The sequence below is a fragment of the Giraffa tippelskirchi genome, chromosome 9, assembly GCF_054371585.1.
Source record: "Giraffa tippelskirchi isolate mGirTip1 chromosome 9, T2T-mGirTip1v1.2.pri, whole genome shotgun sequence".
NCBI lineage: Eukaryota > Metazoa > Chordata > Mammalia > Artiodactyla > Giraffidae > Giraffa > Giraffa tippelskirchi.
Genome location: NC_137283.1, coordinates 133,597,284 through 133,622,997, shown reverse-complemented (window position 1 = coordinate 133,622,997; position 25,714 = coordinate 133,597,284). Strand labels below are relative to the sequence as shown.

The following is a 25,714-nucleotide window of genomic DNA, read 5'->3' as shown; positions in this document are numbered from 1 at the left end:
GAAGTTTAGAAAGGCTGATTTTTTTTTCTTTTTTGGTTGGAAGCCGTCGTAAGAATAAACTAGAGAAGTGGTTATTGGTTTTCATCTTGGGTGCGGAAGTATGTGTATGAGTATTTTGTTGATGTTGCTATAGAAACATAGTCAAAATCCAGCTTGGAAAACATCACAAATAAAGTATTGATTTGGCTACTTGAATTGTTTTTCATATGTTGGAGTTATATCTAATTGATTTCAAAATGTCTTTGACTTTTTTTTTCTTTTCGGTCACAGATATCTAGATATCAAAAGCTCAAGTCAGTATTGAGGATATTAACACTAATAATCATCTAAATATTTTTGGTTAGTACTACTACTTAGAGGTTTGGGGAAAAATTTCTATTAAGGCAAATCCAAATTTCCTGTTTGTGATGGTGATGGACTATAATTTAAAAATGTGTATATCCATATATTGTAGTTTCAGTTTAGTTGGGGATTTTTCTTAATGAAAAACATATATATATATACTTTTTTCAAGTTTTATGTATGTTTTCTTTTACAAATTTATTATGGAATTGTACTGGCCATGCTGTCTATTTTAGCTTTTTAATAAAGCTGCAGCTTGGGTCAGGAGAAAGTGATTCCACTCAGCAGTTTGTAGGGGAAAATAGCTCTGCTTCTGGTTTTTATAGACTTTCTTGCTCAAAGGAAGGACTGCCATTGAGTCAGTTACAACTTCAGTGGAAGATGTCTCGCAGCTGTGCCTTTTTGGTTTTGTTCCAGAGATAGTATTTGTGTGCCCTGTCAGAATGTCTTAAAGGCCCACCCTGGAAAGGATTCAACTCTATAAAAGGAGTTTTGTTTTATAACTTTTCACATATTCTTATGGTGTTCTGGTGGTGACCGTGGTCTTTATTGTCTTGTCTTTTAAACTGGCATTTTATAGAGACACAGGCTTCACAGTTTGAGAACAGGAATTACAGTTACGGTTATTGTATCTTGTAAATACATTTAACCAAGCCCTTGGCACACGCTGTGATTAAAGCAAGACAAAATACCCTTCTCCAAACCTTGTGATTTCAGTGACTTATTTTTTAGCTTCTTCTTCTGGGCATCTATAGTGATATGAATTTGGCACTCATTTTATGATATTCTTGATAATTTAACAGGTACTGATTTACAAATCAGTTAGGGTAGAAGATTATGTGGGGCATCTCTAATTTTGAAAAACTTAAAATACCAATAACTTTCCATATTGAAAATTGTTAAGTTTAACCCATTTTGAATCCTGTGTTAACATGAATGCTAAGAGGATTATCATTGACTATATTCTAGGAGATTGACCATATTTCCTCTTTGGTTTCATTTTCCTTACACCTGTTCCTCGTCTAGTCCATGTATGTTTCCAGTTCCCTTCTCTTTGGTCTCTGGACTAGAGATGTCCCTCATGCCATCCCAGATTAAATTCGTCTCTCTCTTCTGAACTTCCTGGCATTCATTTTCCTTTCTCTCCTTTGTACCTTGAACCTATCTTGAACCTCTTGCTACTTTGTCTTTCCCACCAAAAGCCTGCACCAAATAAAATAACCAAAACATCTCCTGTATAGGTAGATTGTCTTGCAGCCGTACTTTTGTAGTTATTGCTATCATTTCTTCCAGCCTCTTCTCTGACACTCAATTTCAGAGATTAGGTTACCCCCTTTTCATACTCCTCTCTCTTCAGTATTTTTCCTTTAGCCAATTGCCTTTTTCTGCTACTGTCCACTGGACTTGCTCTTTGAGGTTATCAGCAGTCTTTCATGATGCCTGCAAAGCCTTATTTGGGACTAGAAGCACTCTGCCCTTTGCCTGTTGTCCACTGCTCCCAGCCCAACTCTTCTCTTGGGGCAATACTTGCTTGGTTTTTGATGTCTTTATCTTATTCTAGTCCTTCCCAACCTCCTTCATAGGTTCTTTGCTCCCTGCTTGGTTATTTACTACGAATTTTTGTTTTGTTTTGTTTTGTTTTTTTTACCTCTGTCTTGCCTTGGGTTTCCTCTCTTCCATAACTTCAAATAACACTGATTGACCAAGTAGTTCCAAATCTTAGCATGGAAACCTAGGCTCTGTGGTTCAGACACGTATCTCCAGTGGGCCTGATTTTCTACCCAGATGTCACACAGTCACTTAGTCCAAATGTGTTAAAAGTGGAAGCTTGGGCTTCTTTCGTCTGTCTTGCATATTCTTTTTGGAAATCTATCTCTAGGTTCATGTTCCTGCTGTTTGACCTTTGACTGCCAGGAATCTGGGAACTTTGTTCTCTCTGACTCCCACTGTCCAATTCTTTTATCAAATCCTGTCCATTTTAACTACTAAATATTTACTGACTTCATCTCTTCATTTGCTTCCTTGTTGCTTCTGTGTCCGTTTAGATGCTATTTTCTGGATCACCGGAGCCTCTGCTTAACCAGTTTCCTTTTACTGTGGCATTTGTTATCACATGAGTGCCGAAGCCATCCTACTGAAATGCAAAATGAATCTTATTTTTCATTGCCTACAGGACAGAGTTGAAACATCTGAGCTTAGTGTACTGATCACTCATTATTTGGCTACTACCCCCCTTGTCCCATTTCCTCCACCCCCCACCCCGTATTCCGGGCAGATGAGGTGTGGACTCGCCGTTCTCAGCAATGCTTTTATCTCTGGTGATTCTGTGCCTTCACTCACTGTTCCCACGGTGAGGAGTGTGCTTCAACCCGCTTACAATCAGCCCTCCTTCTCTTTCAAGGTCAGTGCCAGCGTCACCTTGGGAAGCATTCTTCCCTCATCAAGTCATTTACCGTTGAAATGTTTATGCCTGTATTTTAACTCTGTTCTCTTCGTAGTATAATTATTTATTTAAATACTCTTCTCTTGCACTGCTGAAGCCAAGTTTTATACAGGTGTGTAACCTGAACAGCTATCAGTAGGCAAAGAGTAATTCCTCATTGAATGAATGGATCTTAGCAAAACCTAAAATTACAGAATTCAGGATCTCATAGGTACAGATAATGGTGAGTCCTCTAGCTTGTGAAATTCGCTCGGTTGTGTCCGACTCTTTGCAACCCCATGGACTATACAGTCCATGGAATTCTCCAGGCAAGAATACTGGAGTGGGTAGACTTTTTCCTTCTCCAGGGGATCTTCCCAACTCAGGGATCGAATCCAGGTCTCCCACATTGCAAACGGATTCTTTATCAGCTGAGTCACAAGGGAAGCCCAAGAATATTGGAGTGGGTAGCCCATCCCTTCTCCAGCGGATCTTCCCGATCCAGGAATCAAACTGGGGTCTCCTGCATTGCAGGCAGATTCTTTACCAACTAAGCTATCAGGGAAGCCCCCACTCTAGCTTAATGTTGGATATTTATTGTTTCAGGTGGGGAGGGGCTGTGGATTGAGAATGTATTAGCACTTGTGCTTAGGGTTTTCTTTCAGAATTCAGATTTGGAGAGGTAAGTTTTAAAGGTGAAGCTACAGAAAGAAATGAGTGGAGTGACAGTTTCAAAATATGTAGGTAATAAAGATGTGGAGGGTTGGAAGTACACTGGATCCTCAAACAAGTGCCCAAACCATACAGATGGCAGATGGCAGGCCGAAGGAAGATTGTGACGCAAGCGAAGTGAGGAGAGGACCCCAGATGGGGTTGTATGTCCCCAGCGCCTGACAAATAGCTGGGCACTGTACATTGATGCACCTTAACATTTCTGTGGCTCGTCTGTCATGCTGAACTTTCTACAACATGTTTTTTGATAAGAGCCTTAAGTTGACAGGTTTCCTGTTTATGTGGTTCTAGTAGGCGTCTTGGAAATAGTAGTGATTGTTTTAAAGGGAAAGAAAGAAAAGAAGGGGAACTATGGAGGGTAGCTTTAGGGTGGGGGAGCAGTTTTCTTTCTACAAGTTGAGGAAAAGAGTAAATGGTAGAAGATTACTGTAGGTTTATGTTTGACTTAAGAATAAGTGTAATGGTATATTCAACCATTTTGAGGAGAAAGCCTAGGTGAATTTTTTGATGATTGAAATTGTGTGTTTAATAGTCATTTGCATTCATGTAACATTTTGCACTTGACTAGTAGCTCTCGTGTAGGTTCTCCTGTGATGCTTACAAGAATCCCATTATATAGGTAGTTTATCGGCTGGTACCTTCATTTTATAGACTTAGTTAAGTGACAACATGGAGTTGTGTCCAGACTGTTTGCATGTGAATTTAATGTTATTGCAGATTGGGGAGATTAGATAATTTCTTGACAATGACTTCTTTATTTTGGAAATATACTTTTTGGGGGAGTGGGAAGGTGTAGGGTTTTTCTTGGATCCAGAGGATAGGGCAGAGTTGGGGAGCTTTTGGGGGGTCAGCTGGATGCCTGGCATCAGGGATCTTTGTTTATTCTGGCTCTTGGGCAGCCATAAAAGCTCTCTGTTGCTGGGTATCTTCTCAAGAAGGTCTCGGCCCTTACCCTCACATCCAGGCAGTACAGTCTGCAGTGGGGAAAGGCAAATGGAGTTATTAGGCAGAATCTGACATCCAGCCTGGGTTCTGCTCCTGATTTACTGTGTAACTTGGACAAGTGACCTAACTTCTGGGTTTCAGGTTCCCCGTCTGTGAAAGGCAAGGACAGGAGGTATATAAGAGCTGAGATCCCTTTTGGTTCTATATTTGTTTTATAAGAATCCCATTTTGCTTGGTCATGTGGATGGTATTGCCCAGGTGCTAGCAAGATCTTTGTTTCTGCTTTGTATGTGATGGGCTTTGTGATAATTATTTTTTAATCTGTAAGGCAAGGAGAGTCATTACCATGCTATTAGCAGAATCGTTTGTTCATCTCAAATGAGAGATGAATGAGCCTAAACATTGTAAGCCTATAATGCCTTCCTTGTCCTCCCCAAGGAACTTGTCCACTTTGCTGTGTCCTGACTGTACCTCTGTTACAGTCCTTATCACATGTGGTATAATTATGTGTTTATGTATCTGTCTTCCCTGCTAGACTGTGAAATCCCTAAGGACTGGTGTGGGAAGAACTTTCCAGTCCTGAGGGCTTAGACCAGTGTCTGGGGCAAAGGGAGAACTCAGCAAAGTCTTCTCAGATATAAGTGAAATGAAAATAATACATTTTAAAGTAAATGCTGAATTAACTGTACTGGTCTGAATGTGTACTTCTGACAGTGATGCTTTTGACTTTTGAAGTTTAAAAAAAAGGGAAGGGGGTGGGCATTTGTACTGCTTTGTCCTAACACTTCTTAGATGGTTTCAGAACATTGGACTCTCTAAACAAAAAGTTAAACTGCCATCCCTTTATTTTTTTGCTTCCCTCCTGTACCTGTTCCTGCTCTCTCTCTCCAAACCCCCTGTAAAAATCTGGGGTCATATGAAATTTTTCTTGCCCAGAGTCTCATAAATCTGTAGTACTTTCTAATGTTACATTTTATAAAACATGGTGGGAAAGAAACTTTGTGAGTGACTTATGTGCAGTTGTGCAAATTATTATGGGTTCAGGGCCTGAGAAAAGTTAAACTGTGGTGTGTGGGCAAAAGATAACTTAGCCAGAGGCTGTGGAACAAGTGTAGTAGTTGTTTTGGTTTTTTTCTTTTTGTCGACATCAAATGGCAATGATCCTATGAAATGTGGACTGTTAGAAAATTTTTATAGACAAGTTGAAATTCATCCAGATTGAGAGAATCATAAAACTTTTCTCCACATTTTGTTCAGGAAGGGGATAGTCTTGCATGATGACTGGTACATAGCAAAGTTGGATTCTCTGTGAAATCAGTAGAGTTCAAAAACAGAGGGGTTATTTTTTATTTTTTGGAGTACTTTTTAGGTTATTTTAGGGTGATGCTAGAAAATTGTACTTGCTTTTTTTCTGGTTTGTCAGATGATATATGCTTCTCCAATGGAGGCTAGATGAATAATGGGGAGAGGGGAGACTGAAAGGAACTCTTCTGCTCACTGTCTTTCTGTGACACTGAGAACTTTATTTTCTGCAAAGTTTGTGTCCCGTACGGTCCTGGAGCTTTGAGTCACCATAAGGTTATTGCATCCTTGCATCCTATTCAGTTACATTCCTTTTCCTCAAAGTCAGGAAATAGGACGTTTTGTACAAGTCAAGAAATCATTTTACTGGGTTTAATTTTATTTATACATCAACTTAACTATACAAATATAGGAAAAATATCCCCCACCCTAGGCCCAACCAACTCCCTTGAATACTGAAGTAGTATTCTGAGGATAAACTTCTAATTTCCTCCTTTCATGAAACAATAAAACAGTGTCAAAGCAAGGCTATTTAGAATCTTCCTAAGACAGATGCAATAGATACACATTTATATGAGCAATTTTTTATATTTAAGACCTTTCAGCATATGTGTTTTATGTATTTTAATGTGTTTAAAGCCTTACTGGAAATAATTTAAATGATACTGGACCTAGTTTGCAACTTCTCTGCCAGGAACCCACAGAGTAACTTTATTTATATGTTATTTCACTTCTTTGGGTTTGGTTTACTCATCTGGTAAACAAGAGTGTTGAAATTGAGGTAATGCAGCATTGGTGGAAAAGTGTGTTGGCTTTGAAGGAAACTGCTCTCCACTACACCATCAATGCCACTAGTATTGGTTTTGAAGCAGACTAAACTGGTGTAATTTCTACCTCTACCAGTTATTGAGTATATGAGTTTTGGAAACTCATTTGAATTCTCTGGGTTCTCTATTAATGACTTGTTCTTCCAAATCAGAGAGCCACAAAACTCACCTCTTATTTTAATTCTCTTAACCTTTGTTTGAATAATGAGAATCGGATGTCTCTTGGGCAGGATTGAAGCCAGCAGAGGAGCTTGAGCAATGGCATTGGGTTCTATGATTAAGAAAGTAGATGCCTTAGTCAGCTTGGGCTTCCATAACAAAATACCATATACTTGTTTACTTAAACTGCAAGTCTGTTTTCTCACACTTCTGGAGACCAGAAGGCCAAGATCAGGTGCCAGCATGGTCAGTTTTCAGTGAACACTCCCTTCTTAGATTGCAGATGGCTGCCTAATCTGTGTCCTCACAGAGCAAGGTGAGAGAGGGAGCAAGAGTGAGAATGTGAGAGAACGAGCAAGCTCTCTGGGGTCCGTTATTAGAAGGCCACTAATTCCATCGTGATGGTTCCACCCTGATGACCTCACCTAAATCTAATTATTATCTCTCAAAGGTCCCACCTCCAAATACCATCACTTTGGGGGTTAGTGCTTCAGTATGTGAATGTTGGGGAGATATAATTCAGTTGATGGAAGTAGGGGAGTTAGGAAGTAAGGCAGGCACAGGGGTGATGAGCGTTGACTGGGATAGACTGTAAAGATCTACCTGTGTCAGCTTCGCTGCATCCAGTGCTGTACATCAGTAGTCCTGAGACTTCTGAATTCTGTGGAGCAGTGCTGTGCTTAGTTGCTCAGTCATGTCTGACTTTTTGCGACCCCATGGACTGTGGCCTGCCAGGCTCCTCCGTCCACGGGTACTCTCCAGGCAAGAATACTTGAGTGGGTTGCCATGCCCTCCTCCAGGCAGTTTTCCCAACCCAGGGATTGAACTCCTGCATTGTAGGTGGATTCTTTACTGTGTGATCCACTAGGGGAGCCCTATGGAGCAATACATTTTAGAAAAAGGTTTGGAGCCAGTATTTTTTTAAGTCATTATACTGAAGTAAATCTGCCATCCTACTGCTGTTTCTATTGCTGTTTCTGTGTTTTAAAAAATACACTTAACAAATGTGGGAAAAACACAATCTGAATAAAAGATGAATTAAACAAATTTGGCTCTACTAAAAAACTCACCAAATTGCCCTTTTGTGAACCAATGAAAGCTTTGTGGTGGGTGGATAGTGAAGTTTACTTCCATTATATAGAATGATTTTTTTATTTTAAGTTTGTGTTTGTTCATTTTGACAGAGATTAATCTCTTCAGAGCTGCTACTGAAACATCTTTTCATTAACTTCCTGTAAAGGAAAGCTTAACCTTTTCTCTCCTAGTTGGTATGATTAATATCATCTTCATTTAATTATCTAATGTCTTATTTGTAATAAATCTTTTTTTTTTTTTAAAAACTGCTGTAGGTGAATGTGAACATATAATACTCATTGACTTAAGAACTGTTTAGTAGGAGAGCAGTGTGGTATGGTAACAGGGTCAAGATGTAAATATGTATACCTAGATGCAGAGTCTATCTTGGTCCTCGTTGGTTAATGTAAATATCCATACTGGGGGAAAAAAACCAACCAGAATTTAATGTGGAAATGTAAGGGAGTAGGGGGATGGTAATGTAGAATTAAGGAAGGTTGGTTGTTTTTCAGAGCTCTCTGACCTGAATCTTAGAATAATTGCATTTCCCTTTAGTGACTATAAATTTACCTTGCTTCCATATGTATTTGTATTCATATGACAAATGGATGTAGGATTTCACCTTTTGTATCCATCATTGCTCAATTTAGGATGACAATATAATAATAAAATAAGAATTTATCAGCTTTGTAACTATATGATGGTAGCTATAAATCTAGATTGAAACGGGTCTTCCTTTAAATACAGTGTGAATGAATAAGCAAATTCTCTTACAAATGAATCAAAATAGTACAGTTTTCAATACATAAAAATGAAATACCTATGTATTTGAATGGTTTTTCTATATCAAAATATATATACCAGTTTTATCAAGAAAGATGAGTAGACTATATGTTATATGCATGTACTTTTGGTGTCTATTTATAGGGTGGATTAAAATAGCAAGAAATAAAAACAAAGTTGAGGGGTGCAAACTCAAAGCAATGTAAAACTATACAAAAAATGAGGGAAAAATTCCCTAGCAGTAGTAGAATTGTAAACAGTTATAATCATAGGATTATAGTTGTGCCATTAAAACTGTTCTTTATGTAAAGTGTTCCTCATTTAGTGGGTAGAACAGACAGCAAGAGGATGACTTTTTCTTTGACCCATGTGGATTTTCTGGCTGAGGAATGAAGTAACTTGGAACCATGCTGGGCTATTCTACCGAGCATGCCCTTCTCCAGCGTGGTCTGGCCTGGGTGGGGCCGGTCTTGCTCATTAAGCAGTTGGAAGCTGGATTTCCGTCCTCTTTCCACAGCCTTCTAATGACAGGGAACAGCAGACAGCGGGCTCGATGTACTTCTATAAAACTGCGTATGTATTTCGAGGGGGGAGTGTTAGGAAATTTCTATTGTAGCAGTTAGGTTTGGGGGTATATACTCGTTTTTGCTTTTGAAAAAAGTTTGCCTTTCGGACTGTCAGTATCTAGGAGACTGAAAATTTGGACAGTACTCATGTACAGTGTACAGAGTAGATGGAATCTGATTATGTGCACTAATCTGGCAAGGGAATATGTTCAGTTATATTTGAACCAAGCCCTGTGAAAAATGTGTATGTATTTTTAGACTATTTGTTTGCATTTTCTAAGGCAAATGTTGAGTTTTGTCAAGTTATCTTTAACATAATTGCCTTTTTAGGTTTGACCTATGAGAATAGTGGAGCCAGCTGGTTTTAGATATTTGTTCTACTGTTTCACAATTGATTTATTCAGTGGTACTATATACTGTACAAAAATGAATCATTCCTAAAGCACAATGAGGACTATGTAAGGTTAATGCTGCTGCTAAGTCGCTTCAGTCGTGTCCGACTCTGTGCAATCCCATAGACAGCGTACAGTTATTTTTTAGCATGTTAAAAGATGATAGATTTAAATTAGCATGAAAATGAAACATTTTATAAATTAACTCTTTTGATTAAAAAACATTATGGCTAGCAGGGATTTGAATTTGCTTTTTACTTTTAGCATCTACAGATGAATGGTCATTAAGAGCTATCAAGAATTATATATTGTTTTAATGCTGTCATGGTCTAAGTAAATATTAATTGAATAATAGGTATCAACTTCTTTGACTGAATATTTAATCTGTTGTCACATTGAAGAAATGTGAAAACCCACCATGTTGCCCAGATTCAAACATCCAAATTTAGAAAAAGTCTTCTTCATGCTTCTTCTTGATATAATTTACCTGCTTAACAACCTTCCTTCAAAAAGAAACTTATTTCGTTGCTACTTTCTAACAAAATGAAAAGCAGTACCATTGTGATGGCCAGATTACATCTGTAAGTTCTTCTTTACTGTTGACATTGCCTGGAATGTTCTTAGACCATTGAGGAAATTACTGAGTGTTTTGGGCGGGGAGGTGCATATATACTTGTGAAGTTTAAGCTTTCTGTTTTTAGGTTTAACAAAGAATTTTCTCTTCAAACTATTGACACCTCAGATGAGGGAATAAATGCCTATGGAATTGATGCTGATGACCTGGACAGTCATTCATAGGACCCCCACCTTCCCTATGAACCATCTCTTTTGGAGTGTTCCAGTACACGTTGTGTGATATATTGATGACTTGTTTAACATCATAGCTGGATCACAAACAAAGTTGGAAAGGGAAATTTTAAACTTTGAAATTTTGTTGGCTTGAAATTTTTGGTGGGTTCCAAGGGTTGGAATACCTAGCATATTCTCCAGTAGATTCCTCTACCAAATCACGTTTACAGATGTTGCATTTTGAGAATCTTACCTCCAAAGAAACAAATATATTTAGCCAAAGTGAAAGCTTTTCCCTAGCCAGCACGACCTAAAAAGTAGTTGTTTAAAACTTTGACTAAGTAGTTTTGAATGTACTAATGCGCAGAGTAGAACTACTTGGGGAAAAGAAAAAGTTTTTAAGCATTCCAGATGGCATGTCTGTAATTCCATTGTAATTACAGCTTTTCCCGCCTGGGGAAAGTTGCTTTTATCACACTTGGAGGGTCCATATGCTAACGGTCTACGGCACCTTCAGCCGACCAACTGGAGGACTGGCCTTCACGTTGGGATCTGCTTACCTAAGCTAGAAAAACCGTTCCGTTTATAGTCTCATATTTTAAGAATACATGCTATGCATTGACGTAACTCTTTGGCAGTGCTGTAAATATTGTAAAATGATAGAGGAGCTAACGACCAACATTGAAAAAGTGAATTCCATTTTTTGACAAGGTTTAGATATTTATGCCTGTCAACTGCAGCGTTCCAAAGCTTATGGAGAAGAGGATTTGAAAGTGCGAGATCAGTGTAGGCTCCAGCCTGGTGGCCTTGTCATAGCGTGGGGAGTTGATTGAATTTGACAGGCTTTTGTCTTATGACCTATTAAAATGCAGCGTCTGCAGCCTGTGCATTTATCCTGTGCAGTTAACCTTGGTGGATTTGTTGTTAGCTTATTTGGGAAAAGCCTCCTGAACCACTGTTATTTTTTAGCTAAGAATTTAGAGTTTGCTTCACACAGAAATATTAGACTGGTTGTAGATGACTGCTTGATACCAGGTGAGTTTTACTTTGGGGCTGGGTAAGGATCCCTCGCAGAAGGTGGTTGTGGGATAACTCAGAAGTGTACTCCCTGGTATCTCTTATGACAAGGTGAGAATTTTGGTGGTGTTTTTGCTGTTGGGAACCTAGTTATGACATCATTGGAAGAAACTGCAAGTGGGTATATTTTTCTTCTCTATAGGACATTCTGTTTAATGATGGTGGTCCAAAGGAATGTTCCCCGAACACTAGGAGCATCACAAAAGACCGTTATCGAGAAGCTGCCGGCTGCCTACCAGTGCCCTGGGAACATGCAGTTACTTATTTGCACAACAGTACCCCCTTCATGGGAGCACAGGAGCAGATGCGGGGTGGGGAAGCGGTGTGGACAGGAAACACGACACCCTCATGCTGCTCAAGCCAATTTTATTCCTGCCTTTCCCTCTAAATGAAGAAGAAGCTGCAGACCAAGATTGGAGATGTTTGTGTGTGACCAGCTTAGGAATTTAATAAGAATCTTCCCATGCTGTTTTACTCTCCTTTGAAAACATTTCCTCAACTTTCAGAGAAGTTATTTCCAAGTTCTCTGTTCCAACTCCTCCAGCAGAGAATAAGGAATACTAATTTTTTTTTTTTTACCTCCCTGTGTAGGCACCAATATTTTTGTTAGCAAAAGACAGATTTTTGTTTTAGCTTCACTCTGAGAAGGATAAAAAGCTGGCAAGGTTTCCTAAGGAACTCTAGGGGCTATTATTTTTTTTTATGAAATGAATACTTGATGTACTTCTTAAAATATGTCTGTCTGGCTGCTCTAAAGCTTGGGTGTTTGAGCTTTTCCTGCTTTCAAGAACAGGCTATGCAGGGTAAGACGTGGGTTTGTGAAGTATGCTGAATAGGAGGCTAGGAAAAATCATTCTTTTGAGAATGTAGAGATAATCTTAAAGGTCATATGCTAAGAAATCAATTTTATTTTAGGCTGTCTTAATGCTGCTGCTGAGCTGGAATAGATTGGAAGGGCTTTTGTACCCAGACTGTTCATTTGTGAGGTCAGAGCTATGTGACAGGTCAAGGTGACATCGTTACTTGTGGCAGTGTGGCATTCAGGTTGTCTCCAAGAAAGCCCACCAATCGTGCTGGGTTCACTTAATGCATAAGATATTTTAATGCATAAGTATTGTCCTCCTAATAAAGTATTTAAGTCTTCAGTTTGCAAACGTCCACTCAGTGATGTCTTTGTCTCCATATCTGCATCTCTGCACCTCATCTACCCTGTCGTCATCCATTCCCCATAATCACTGCTGTTTTCATTATGCTTATATAGGCAGATATGTGCACGTGGATTCACATACTTATACCTCCCACACACATTACTTTCAGCCCACAAGGTGCAGCATGTCTAATGTGCTATCTGAATCTTACTTTTTGGACTTGTGTAACTGGGAAATATTTCTGTAATAGGTGGAAACCTTCCTCTCTTTCTTTATAGCTGCATAGTATTCTGTTGTATGAAGGTCACATAGTGTCACCTATTGATGGACATTGATCTGTTGCTATTACAAGCAGTGTTATAGGGAATCATTGGTGCGTAAGTGTTGTACATATTCAGATGTATCTGTAGGATACATCCCCACAAGCAGAGTAACTGGTTTAGAATGTGTACGCATTTGGAACTTTGATAGCTGTTGACAAACTGACTCTCATTGGATCTGTCCCAATTTACTCTTTTACTGGCAATTATCTGAGAATGCCTCTGTTCTCATAATGTTGCTTATTACGTGATTAAGTTTTTGGATTTTTCCATGCTAAATTTTTAGCCTGTATTTATTTTACTATGAGTGTGGTAAGCATCTTTTCATGGGTTCATACATTTCATGGGTCCTTTGTATTTCTTTTTTTCCTCTTAACTCTTTACTCATCCTTCACTTTTTCCCCTATTGGACGGTTGGTCAGCCTAGCTGACTATTTTGGAAGTTTTTTGTTTAACTTTTTATTTTGTATTGGGATATAGGCTGTTAGCAATGTTGTGATAGATTCAGATGAACAGCGAAGGAACTCAGCCATACATATACCTGTGTCCATTCTCCCTTAAACTCCCTGTTTTGGAGTTTTGATGTTGAAGAAATTTATAACCAGGGCTATTTTATTAGGCTTTTTATTCAAATTACTAAAATTTTGCTAAAGAGGAAATATGTTCCTAGCAAATACAATTGAGAATGAGAATTAAGTGCTCTTTAAAAAGCGTGATACATATTTGTGTTTTATGAGTCTTTAACCAAGATTTCCCATGTGTGACTTCCTGAAGAGATGACAACGGTGGTTGGAAAGAAAACCACGGTCAGCTTTTCAAACTGGTTGTGATTTTTGAATTTAAATTACCAAAAGTTCTGAATTAATGGCAAGTGATTTAAATAGATATTGCTGCTAATATCACTACTTCTGTGCCCCACTAGGCTGAGAGTAGGCTTCTTTCATCTGTGTTACTGATGTCTGGTACATAGGTTATGACAGTCCTCAGAAAACATTTGTTTGAAAGGAGGGGCTAGGATTCTGATATAACCCATATCCTGAGAGTGGGTGAAACTTATCAGGGGCTCTGTTAAAACATGTTGCTTTGGATTGTAGGCCACCAAATGGTAGTAATAGTTTATGGATTTTTGTTTTTCAACAAATAATGAACTTTAAGGAATTGTGCTAGATGCTGGTTATACGACAGTGAAGTTGTCTGAGATCGCTGGCAGGATTGCCTGAAGTCTTTGGAGCTTGGTGGCCTGGGTTTGGGTCCTGGCTCTTCCATTCACTTACTGGTCGTGTGGCTCTGCTCATGCCGTTGATCCTCATTTACCTTCTTGATCCTTATTTACCTTCTTCATCTGCAGCATGGAAGTAATTTTAGTTTCTACCACAAAAGTTGTGAGTATTAAAGGAATTGCTTCATGTAAAATCTCTAGAAGAGTGCTCAGGCAATAGCTGATATTACCATTATTTATTGTTATTTCTGTTCTTACTATTAATATCCTTAGTGAAGATACAGATATAGTCCCTTCTTTTTTAGAATCCCTATATGATAACCGTGGCCCAGCATTTATTATGAATTTATTTTGTGCCAGGCACTTTATGTATAGCATCTAATTTAACCCTTAGAGTTACCCAGTGGGTATGTATAAATATCCCTGTTTTGCTGATGAGGAAACTGATACTCAGTGAGTCTCAATAACTTGTCCGTGGTTCCATGGCCAGTATGAGACAAGAGCTGGAATCCTAACCCTGGTCTCTTCAGTTCCTAGACTTGATCTCCAAACCATCATATTATTTTATCCAAAGATTATAGTTGGTTTTGCACACAAAGAATGTAGCGCCGGCTCTGGCCTTTACAAAATTCAGGGCCCCGTCTGAGAAGGAATTTGAGCAAACACAGTTCATCGATAATTCTGACCCCAGAACTCAGTGTGCGTAATTGATTAATGAGGAGCCAATAGCATTCTGGATGTCTCTATCGCCTTGATGAGGGTGTGAGGCTGGAGTGCCCCAAATGACAATGTTTATGTGCATTTTGATTGTGAGAATGATGGTGTGTAGCTTTGGGATGCTTAATGATTTATGCACAGCCTCTGCTATACTGAGCTCCAGGAAAGGGCAGCTGTTCCTAGGATGACCCTAGTTGCCTGTGGAAAAGACTTTGCCTTGCTCAGATTTCTTTCTTGACTTGATTCTTAATGAGACCAGCAGAGACTTGCTTTTAACAAATGAGATTGTTAGCACTTATCTTAGGTGTTTTGGGGCTTGGACATTGTGGAGAATAATGCCTTGATTTTCACATACCTTCCTCTCCAGTGTATGAATAAGGGGGATCACACTTTGAACTCTAAGATAGTTTGTTTCATTTTTATTTAGAGTTGATAGGATGAAGAATTAATGGCTTGTCTCGGTAATATTAACTCCAGGGTGCTGTGCTGTGCTTAGTCTCTCAGTCGTGTCTGACTTTTTATGACCCTTGGACTGTAACTTGCCAGGCTCCTCTGTCCATGGGGATTCTCCAGGCAAGAATACTGGAGTGGGTTGCCATGTCCTCCTCCAGGGGATCTTCCCAACCCAGGGATCAAATCCAGGTCTCCCATCTTGCAAGCAGATTCCTTACCATCTGAGCTACCAGGGAAGCCCAAGAATACTGGAGTGGGTAGCCTATCCCTTCTCCAGGGGATCTTCCTGATCTAGGAATCCAGCCAGGGTCTCCTGCATTACAGGCAGATTCTTTACCAGCTGAGCAACCAGGGAAGACCATTGACTCTAATACTAGGTTTTAAAAAATTGAACATCTGGAATAAGTGGAACATTTGGACAACCATGGCTTTTAGGCATGAGGGCTCTAAAACCCAGTGGGGAGTAATAATTGCCTGAGCTGGTTCTATATGTATTCCTAGTTTCCTAGGCCTTAGTTTCTAATGCTTGCCTCAGAATATGCAGAGACTAATAGTGACTGCAAGTAACTGTACCCCCTGGTTTAATTGTTTAAACCATAGATGGCAGTACGTTATCTCACGTAATGGGAAGCTCAAATACAGGACCTGGTCACCGGTAGCATGCACAGTAGGCCGGGTCCTCTTCTCTCTAACTTTTGCCAGTGCCTTCTGCTATATGTCACTTTGTCTCCAGGCCTTCCCCCCTCATGGATTATTAAAGATGGTAAGAGCATTTCTGGGAATCACATACCCAGTGTTTAGAGGCAGGAGAGGGGCCTTCTCTTCTTGTGGCTCTTTTTAGACAGAGGTGTCCTTCCCCAGGAGCCCACCAACAGACTTTTACATGGTTTCCTGGCAAAGGGATGGGGAACTACCATGATTACCCTACACCAGCACACCATTACCTTGTGGCCTGACCTGGAGCCAGCCTCTGCTGGCACGCATGTGGAAAAGAGAGAAAAGCTGAACAAAATTTGAGTTCTGTTAAAAAGTAGTGGAAAGGCTGGAGGAAATTCATGCTCTGAATGTAACCCGATCCTGCCTAGACTTGAGTTAGCAAAGGGCTACAGTTCATATCTTTTGTATATGTGGGTTTAATTTAAACCAGATGTTTACTTATATCTTTATAGAAGTAGTTCTGTCTCTCTTATAGACCCTTTATCCCTTTAAAAGAAACCAAACAAACGATGTAACGTGTTATTAAGGTAACTAGGGTGGGCAGCATTGAATTATTTAAAAACTAACTCTTGTTTACCCTCACCGTATAGATAATTTAAGCTAACAAATAGTCTCTTTGAAATATAGTTGTATGTATTTGGATATGGGATATAGTATTTTCTAGACCTTTTGACACTGAAGAAAAATAAACCCACAAAGGAGAGGAATGACTTTCAGTCAGCTCTCAGCCTGCCTGTTTTTGTTATTCCTTCCCCCTCTCCAGATATTTTTCTTCTTTCCTCCCTTTCTTCCTCCTCTTCTTCCCTCCTCCCCTGAAAAAAAAATGTTGACAATTATTTGAGAAGCATTGCTCTTATTACTTCCTAAGTAGAGTTAGGTGACTGCTTAGTCATTCCTTTTTTGGGGTTACTGTTTTGTTTTTCTCATATTCAGTGCATTAAAGGAAGGTAGTAGGTGTATTAAAAGACCTTTTTTTGGGATCCAGGCTGTTTGGGGAGATGAACATAAGAAAGTGATTGTGGGTATCAGAAAGTGGCTCCCCATATCCTCTGCCCAATCACAACGATGGATTAAAAACAGAATTTGTCACACTGGAAAGTGACCAAATTGGCACTGTGTACACATTGCCAATATTTTTAAAGTTTAATTGTCTTTCTTGCAGAATTTTGTTCCTGTCTCAAAGGAAAGCCTCTTTCCATGCCTGTACCCCCATTTTTCAAGTTTAGAAATGCGTGTTCCCCATTCTGTAAATCTTGAATTCCCTAACGAATGGATTGAGCTCTGTTGATAGAAATCAAAGACCTCCTGTTGCTGTGATCTCAGCAGAGGATGGGAGCTACTCAGTGGGCAGCAGCTCCTGCCCTCTTCCTCCTGGACAGGAATTTTATTAACATTGAGGGCTCTTAAAGTAGCGCTGGTTCTCTCAAGGTTTTAAAAAAACATCTGCACCCAATAATGAACATGAACTTCTGCTTGAAGTTCTTTGTAGGAGTGTCTAGATTGTGTATCTTCTTGCTTGGCTTTGCTTACTGTTGTCCTCTGTTTACGGGCTGGTGTTTTGCTAATGGTGTTAGCATAATATTACAGGGTAGATAGTTTAGGCTAGTGGTAGTGACAGCACCTTAGAGCCTGCCTCCTTTTTTAAATATCAGAAAAAAGAGTAGTTTCACGTAACACAGCGCTTTACCTAACCTGTGCTGCTCCTCTGTTGATGATAGTTTTCTGCTTGGTTGTGTATTAAATGATGTTTTTCTCATGGAGCTATTACAATAATGAATGCTTTTATCAACCCAGATGGAGCTTGCCAACATGGTAATTGTGTCAAAAGCTCATGCCTGTCTAATGGGCTGACTATTCACAGCAGTGTTCTTTTTGGTTGCTGATAAGTAGGGTGGTCTTTACTTAGTATGTTATGTAACTATATTAATGATGGATTTTAAGTATTTGTAAATAAAGCTTAGTGGAATGAGCATTGCTTGAGTTTGAGTGCTTTCTGGTTTTGGCTTTGCCCACCTGGCTTTGTAATCTCAGGCAAATCTTCTAGTCTTGCTGAGCCTCAGTTTCCTTGTTGATAAGATAAAATGAAGGTATTAGTCCAGCAACATTCATTCAGTAAATATTTATCTGATGTCCCTTATGTGCCAGTCTAGATGCTGGGAACATAGCAGTGAAATAAAAGAAAGATCCCAAGATTCCAACCCTCAGGGGGCTTTCATTTTAGTGGAGGGCTTGTGTTCCACTGCAGGAGCTTCCATTTTAGTGGGCAGTGGTATTTAAAGGCTTACCCACATTTGGAACTCTGAGCAGTACAGGCATAATAATTACGGTGAATGGATGTGCTATAATCATGTTTTCTTGATGGTGGTAATTTGTTCAAGAAACTGTTTTATCAACAAAGAAGGTAGTGTTTAGGTTTGATCTAAACACGATCTCTTGAAACTATTTTAAGAATGTACTTATTTACATAAATTATATCCACCCTTATTGTTGAATATTTACAATCCAATTAGCCATTTCCATTGTAATTTATCTTGTAATTTCCCTTTGATGGGCAACACTGCTCGGCTTTGAAATTCTTAAAACAAGTCTTGCAAGTACATTGTGCTTGAAGAGGACTGCTTTGTGAGGCTTAGTGGTGCAGTGTGGTTTATCTGTGCTCTTTGTGTCTGTAGTAGCACCTTGTCTTTGGTTTTGATCGATCAGCTCAATCGTGGTTGCATGGCCAGGTAGTAACCTTCAGATATGGTTTTCTTTGTGGTGAGAATACCTCTGTACATTTCTTATTTGGGGGAGGGGAGGGCTTCCCATGTGGTATAGTGGTAAAGAACCTGAATCCGCCTACCGACACAAGAGATGCAGGTTCAGTTCCTTGGTTGGGAAGATCCCCTGGAGAAAGAAATGACAATCCACTCCAGTGTTCTTGCCTGGAAAATCCTGGACAGAGGGTGGACAGAGGAGCCTAGTGGGCGACATTCCATGGGGTCGCAGAGAGACGGACACAACTGAGCACACATACGTATGCACGCTGGGCTAATTATAGCAAATCACAGAATAGATTCATGTTATTCTGTAGTCATTTTGATAGACTGATGTGAATCTTCTTTTGAGGACTAAGCCATGGGCTCTGGTTGATTCAATCTTTGATATACAATGGAGCTGTGACTGCATTAACAAAATATACGTGTACACAACTGTGTGGTCCTCCATTCATTGGCCTTAGAGAAGTCACTTAACAAGTAACTTAACAAGTCACTCTTCCATTTATTGCTGTACAATGGGGCTAATACCTACCCTGTGGGATATTGTGAGAAGCAGAAATCATATACATGATGTCTGACGCGATAAGCAGTGAGTGAGAGATTTTATGATTAAAATGCAAATAGTAATACTTTTAAATATAAAGAAAATATAAAGAAAGCTGAGTGCCAAAGAATTGATGCTTTTGAACTGTGGTGTTGGAGAAGACGTCTTGAGAGTCCCTTGGACTGCAAGGAGATCCAACCAGTCAATCCTAAACGAGGTCAGTTCTGAATATTCATTGGAACGACTGATGAAGCTGAGGCTGAAACTCCAATACTTTGGCCACCTGATGAGAAGAACTGACTCATTGGGAAAGACCATGATGCTGGGAAAGATTGAGGGCAGAAGGAGAAGGGGATGACAGAGGATGAGACGGTTGGATGGTATCACTGACTTGATGGACATGAGTTTGAGCAAGGCTTGGGAGTTCATGTTGGACAGGGAAGCCTGGCATGCTGCAGTTCATGGGGTTGCAAAGAGTTGGACACAACTGAGTGAACTGAACTGAATACTTTTAACATAATAGTGGAAACTTTAGTTTTATATTTCATTGCTTCTGAAATATTTTGACCCCAAATCAGCTTTAGTTGATCAGTCTCCAGATTGTTTCTCACAGCTAAAGTAGTTAGAGAACTGCCAATTATCTTGGTTAGCTTAGAAAAGTATGAGGCATTTTTGTTTTAATTTTTACCAGGGCATTAGCAACAGTTAGAACTGAACATGGAACAACAGACTGGTTCCAAATAGGAAAAGGAGTACATCAAGGCTGTATATTGTCACCCTGCTTATTTAACTAATATGCAGAGTACATCATGAGAAACGCTGGGCTGGAAGAAACACAAGCTGGAATCGAGATTGCCAGGAGAAATATCAATAACCTCAGATATGCAGATGACACCACCCTTATGGCAGAAAGGGAAGAAGAACTAAAGAGCCTCTTGATGAAAGTGAAAGAGGAGAGTGAAAAAGTTAGCTTAAAGCTCAACATTCAGAAAACTAATATCATGGCATCTGGTCCCATCACTTCATGGGAAATAGATGGGGAAACAGTGGAAACAGTGTCAGACTTGATTTTTTGGGGCTCCAAAATCACTGCTGATGGTGATTGCAGCCATGAAATTAAAAGACGCTTACTTCTTGGAAGGAAGGTTATGGCCAACCTAGATAGCATATTTAAAAGCAGAGACATTACTTTGCCAACAAAAGTCCATCTAGTCAAGGCTATGGTTTTTCCAGTGGTCATGTATGGATGTGAGAGTTGGACGATGAAGAAAGCTGAGCGCCAAAGAATTGATGCTTTTGAAGTGTGGTGTTGGAGAAGACTCTTGAGAGTCCCTTGGACTGCAAGGAGATCCAACCAGTCCATCCTAAAGGAGATCAGTCCTGGGTGTTCATTGGAAGGACTGATGTTGAAGATGAAATGCCAATACTTTGGCCACCTCATGTGAAGAGTTGACTCATTGGAAAAGACCCTGATGCTGGGAAGGATTGGGGGCAGGAGGAGAAGGGGACAACAGAGGATGAGATGATTGGATGGCATCACTGACTTGATGAACATGGGTTTGGGTAAACTCCAGGAGTTGGTGATGGACAGGGAGGCCTGGCGTGCTGCAATTCACGGGGTCGCAAAGAATCGGACACGACTGAGCGACTGAACTGAACTGAACTGATTTGGCTCTTCAAATATAATTAGAGAGTATTGCCAAAAGTTAGCTTTGCTCATTTCATGATCAATGTAAATAGATTTTCCACTTAATTGGTACCAGGAAAATGGTACCTTAAAGAAGGAAAAAAGATTTTCTGTGCAATATGAGCTAGTTCAAGTACTCATATAAGGGCCTTACTGAAAGACATGATTTTGAACTTCATGCACGTAAAAATAAGATGTAAGATTGGATATGTGTTTAATATAGTTACCTAACTATTCCCTCCTCTGTAGCATTGCCCTCAAGGACATCACTGTCCTCTAATCTTGTTTTACTGTGTGTTTCTTCTCACCTTTGTTCCTCTGCCTGGCCCTTGAATATTGGTGGTTAGAAGGGTTCTCTTCAGAGCCCTCGAAGCTCAAACTACACTTTTTTCCCTCGGTGATGTCACTATCGCTTGTGCTTTCAGTTTTCCCTCATGTGATAAATTGCTAAGTCGCTTCAGTCGTGTCCGACTCTGTGCGACCCCATAGACGGCAGCCCACCAGGCTCCCACATCCCTGGGATTCTCCAGGCAAGAATACTGGTGATAAAAGTAAAGTGTAAAGTGAAGTCGCTCAGTTGTGTCTGACTCTTTGCGACCCCATGGACCGTAGCCTACCAGCCTCCTCCGTCCATGGAATTTTCCAGGCAAGAGTACTGGAGTGGGTTGCCATTTCCTTCTCCAGGGGATCTTCCCAACCCAGGGATCGAACCCGGGTCTCCCGCACTGCAGGCAGACGCTTTACTGTCTAAGATAAAGGAAGCCCAAGTTAAATAAATCTGCATCTCTAGTGTGTATGTGGTCTCCCTTTAAGACTTGTGTGTCAAGTGGCCAGCTGAACACCTCCACTTCTTAGTTACAATGAACTAAAAATCAAGTTTGTGTCAACCAGACCTTCTTTTCCTTGTGTTCCCTATTTCCATGAATGGTTCTAACATCATCCCAGTCTCTCACGACTTAGGACTTTTCCTGGACTCTTTCTTCTCATTGACTTACTGATTTCCGATAGATGCCATGTCACGTTCAATCTTTGTCTTGACCATCAGATTCATTTCATATCCAGTACCCAATTGCTTCCGCCATAGTGTAGGCCATTATCTTCTCATGCTTGGATTATAGTATCAGCCTCCTAAATACCTTTCTATTTCATTCTTTTCTCTCATCCTGTACTTATAACAAGGTTGGGCTATCCCAAATATGAATTTGATTGCTTTACTCCTCTACTTGAAGTTCTTATATGACTTCTCATTGCTTTTGAATCAACCTCCAGACCTTTCTTAGCATGACATGCAAAACCTTTTGTGTTCTGGCTTCAGCCTGTTTCTCCTACTTCATCATCACCAATTCACCTTCCTCCTCCCACTCACAAGCCCCTACTTTACTTGTATAGTGTGTTATTGTTCAGTACTTTTGAGTTTCCTATGGGCGGAGTATTCTCATGTTTCTACACACTTGCCTATGTCTGGCTCATGCTTCCCATTTTGACCCATTATTTTAAAGCAACTCAAATGTTGACTTTTGCAGTAAGACTTGTCTGATAACTCTGTTGTCCTAATCCTGCTTAAGTGTTCATCCCATGCTCTTTGAGCAGCATGCTTTTGATTTATCTATAACCCACTGTCCTTGAAGGTAGTCTTTATTCATGTGCTTAGTACTTGGCACATTGTGTTGGTGGTTAGTGGCTTAGTCCCTATATTGTGTCTGACTCTTGCAACACTGTGGGCTGTAGCCTGCCAGCCTCCTCTGCCCATGGGATTTTCCAGGCAAGAATACTAGAGTTGGTTGCCATTTCCTTCTCCAGGAGATCTTCCCCTCCCAAGGACTGAACCTGCATCCCCTGCATTGTAGGTGGTCTGCATAGCAGGCAGATTCTTTACCACTGAGCCACCAGGGAAGCCCTATGCCCATGAAATATAGGCTGACTAAGTGAATGTTTTTATGCTTGCCTATTAGAAGTATATAACAATTTAAAAGTTATTTTTTAATTGAGATATCACCCCGTTGAAGTTTACAATTCATTGGTTTTGAGTATATTCACAAGGTTGTTCAACTATCAAGTTGAATTCCAAAATATTTTCACTACCCCAGAAAGAAACTCTGTACCTATTAACAGTTGCTCCCCATTCTCCACTCCTTTTAGCCCTTTGCAACCACTAGTTTACTCCTTCTCTCTGGGTATTTGTCTATTCTGGAAATTTTATACAAGTGGCTTTTTGTATCTGGCTTCTTTCACTTAGCAGAATGTTTTCAAGGTTCATATGGAAGCATGTATCAGTACTTTATTCCTTTTCAAAACTGCTTAATATTCTGCTGTATAGATGTGCCACATTTTGTTTATCCATCCGTTAGTTGGTGGGCATTTGGGTTGTTTCCATTTTTTGACTGTTATGAATTATGCTGTTAGAAAAGTTCATTTACAAGTTTTGGGGTAAACATGTATTTTCTTTTCTTTTGGGTGTATACCCAGGAGTGGGATCGCTGAGTCATACAGTAGCTTCATGTTTACTTTTTTGAGGAATTGCCAAACTGATTTCCAAATAGCTGTACCATTTTAAATTCTTTCCAGCAATGTTGAGGGTTCCAATTTTCCAACAACCTCACCAGTATGTGTTATTGTCTTTGATTATAGCCATACTAGTGGATGTGAAGTGGTATTTCATAGTGGTTTTGATTTGCATTTCCCTACTGACTAATAATGTTCAGAATCATTTCAAGTACTTATTGGTCATTTTTTTCTTTGGAGGAATTCTACTCAAAGCCCTTGCCCATTAAAAAAAAATAATTCTTTTCTGTTCTTTACTGTTGAGTTGTAAGAGTTCTTTGTATATTTTGGATATTGGACTCCTCAGATATATGATTTGCAAAAGAGGTGAATAATTAAAAAAACAAGTATAGTACTGATACGTACTACAAAATGGATGAACCTTAAAAACATTATGCTAAGTGAAAATGCATCATATTGGATGATTCCATTTATTTGAAATGTCAAATAGGCAAATCTATACAAAGTGAAAGTAGTTTAGTGATCTCAATGGGCTGCAGGAAGGGGAGGTTGGAGAGTAACTATTAATGACACAGGGCTTCTTTTTGGGATGATGAAAATGTTCTAGGATTAGAGAGCGGTGATGGTTGTACAACGTTTTGAATATACCTAGAGTCACTAACTGTACAGTTTAAAAGGGTGAATTTTGTGGTATGTGAATTATACTTCAATAAATCTTAAAAAAAATAAAAATCCAGTGTACTTTGTTTTTTCAACTTTTCAAGTTTGTACCACTTTTGAAGATAGCTCTGAAATTTTCCATTGGTCGGGGCACCAGGCCTTTGAGTACTTTTATCATTGGCAAGCAAGAAGAGTGTGCTGTGTCCGCTGTCCCTGCCTAATTTTTTTATTTAAAAAATGTTTTTATTGAAGTATAGTTGATGTACAGTATTATGTAAGTTATAGGTGTACAACATAGTGATTCACTATTTTTAAAGTTTATAGTCCATTAACAGTTATTATAAAATACTGGCTATATTTCCTGTGTTGTATAATACATCCTTGTAGCTTATTTATTTTGTACTCTGTGGTTTGTACTTCTTAATCCCTTACCCTTATTCTGCCCATCCCCCCTTCCCACTCACCACTAGTAACCACTAATTTGTTCTCTGTATCTGTGAACCTGTTTCTATTTTGTTATATTCACTAATCTGTTTTTTAAATTCCACATATAAGTGATATCACATCTTTCTCTGTCTGACTTATTTCATTTAGCTTAGTACCCTCCAGATGCAAATGCAAAAATTTCATTCTTTTTTGTGACTGAGTATACCGTTGTTTATATACACTGCATCTTTATCCATTCTTCTATTGATGGGTATGGAGGTACTTCCATGACTTGGTAATTGTAAATAATGCTGCTATCAATGTTGGGGTGTGTATATCTTTTCAAATTAGTGTGTTTGTTTGTTTGTTTCTGATATATACCCAGAAGTGAAATTGCTGAATCACACAATAGTTCTTTCAGAGTTTTGAGAAACATCTGTACTGTTTTCCACAGTGGTTGCACCAATTTCCATTCCTAGCATCAGTGTCTGAGAGTTCCTTTTTCTCGGCATCCATGTCAACATTTGTTATTTATGTTCTTTTTGAGGATAGCCATTCTGACAGGTGTGAGGTAATGTCTCATTGTGGCTTTAGTTTGCATTTCTTTGATTAATGATGTTGAGCATCTTTTCATGTGCCTGCCTGTTTTTTTTTTTTTTATGTCAGTGGTGCTATGATACTTTGAAAGTCCCTCTTTCTTTGTGTAAATTTTAGACAACCAGTTACTTTTAGATTTAATTTCAGTTTTGTTTTCATTAGTTGTGATAAGATTGAGTATTATTAGATGCATTTCCTTCACTCCCATGATGTCTTCATTTGGTTTAGATTGCGACCCCTAGATATTTTTCTTATAATCACATATACTAAGAAAACTGTGTATGAGGTTGAGTGGTATGAAGTTTTGGAGTTTTGATTATGGTTTTAGTGCCTTTCTTAGAAGACTAACTTACATTGGAATAGTGATAGTGAATTATGGGGCTTAATATTGGAACAAAAAAGATATTTGTGTTCATTTTAATTTTCTCACAATTAGGTATCCAGTACTTAAAATTCATTTTTATTATACCTAACATTTCTTTAGATATTGGTTTTAATTTGTGAAATTGCAGTGAAATATGTCTCATGATTTTCTAGCATTATCAATAGCTTAAT

General features: G+C 39.2%; 1 protein-coding gene across 50 annotated transcripts in view; it reads left to right on the top strand.

The window, feature by feature from the left end:
* The window catches only part of EPB41L2 (erythrocyte membrane protein band 4.1 like 2), a 205,982-nt gene that overhangs the window by 71,695 nt on the left and 108,573 nt on the right, over window positions 1-25,714 (top strand). For 4 of the 50 annotated variants that reach the window (XM_081529030.1, XM_081529012.1, XM_081528993.1 and 1 more), the window contains exon 1: window positions 9,043-9,159. The exons of 44 other annotated variants lie outside the window; for them this stretch is intronic. The gene's annotated coding sequence lies outside the window, so the exon portion shown is untranslated. Of the gene's footprint in view, window positions 1-9,038; window positions 9,160-25,714 lie in introns of those variants that run through there. 2 more of the 50 variants (XM_081529034.1, XM_081528996.1) reach the window with 1 other exon arrangement.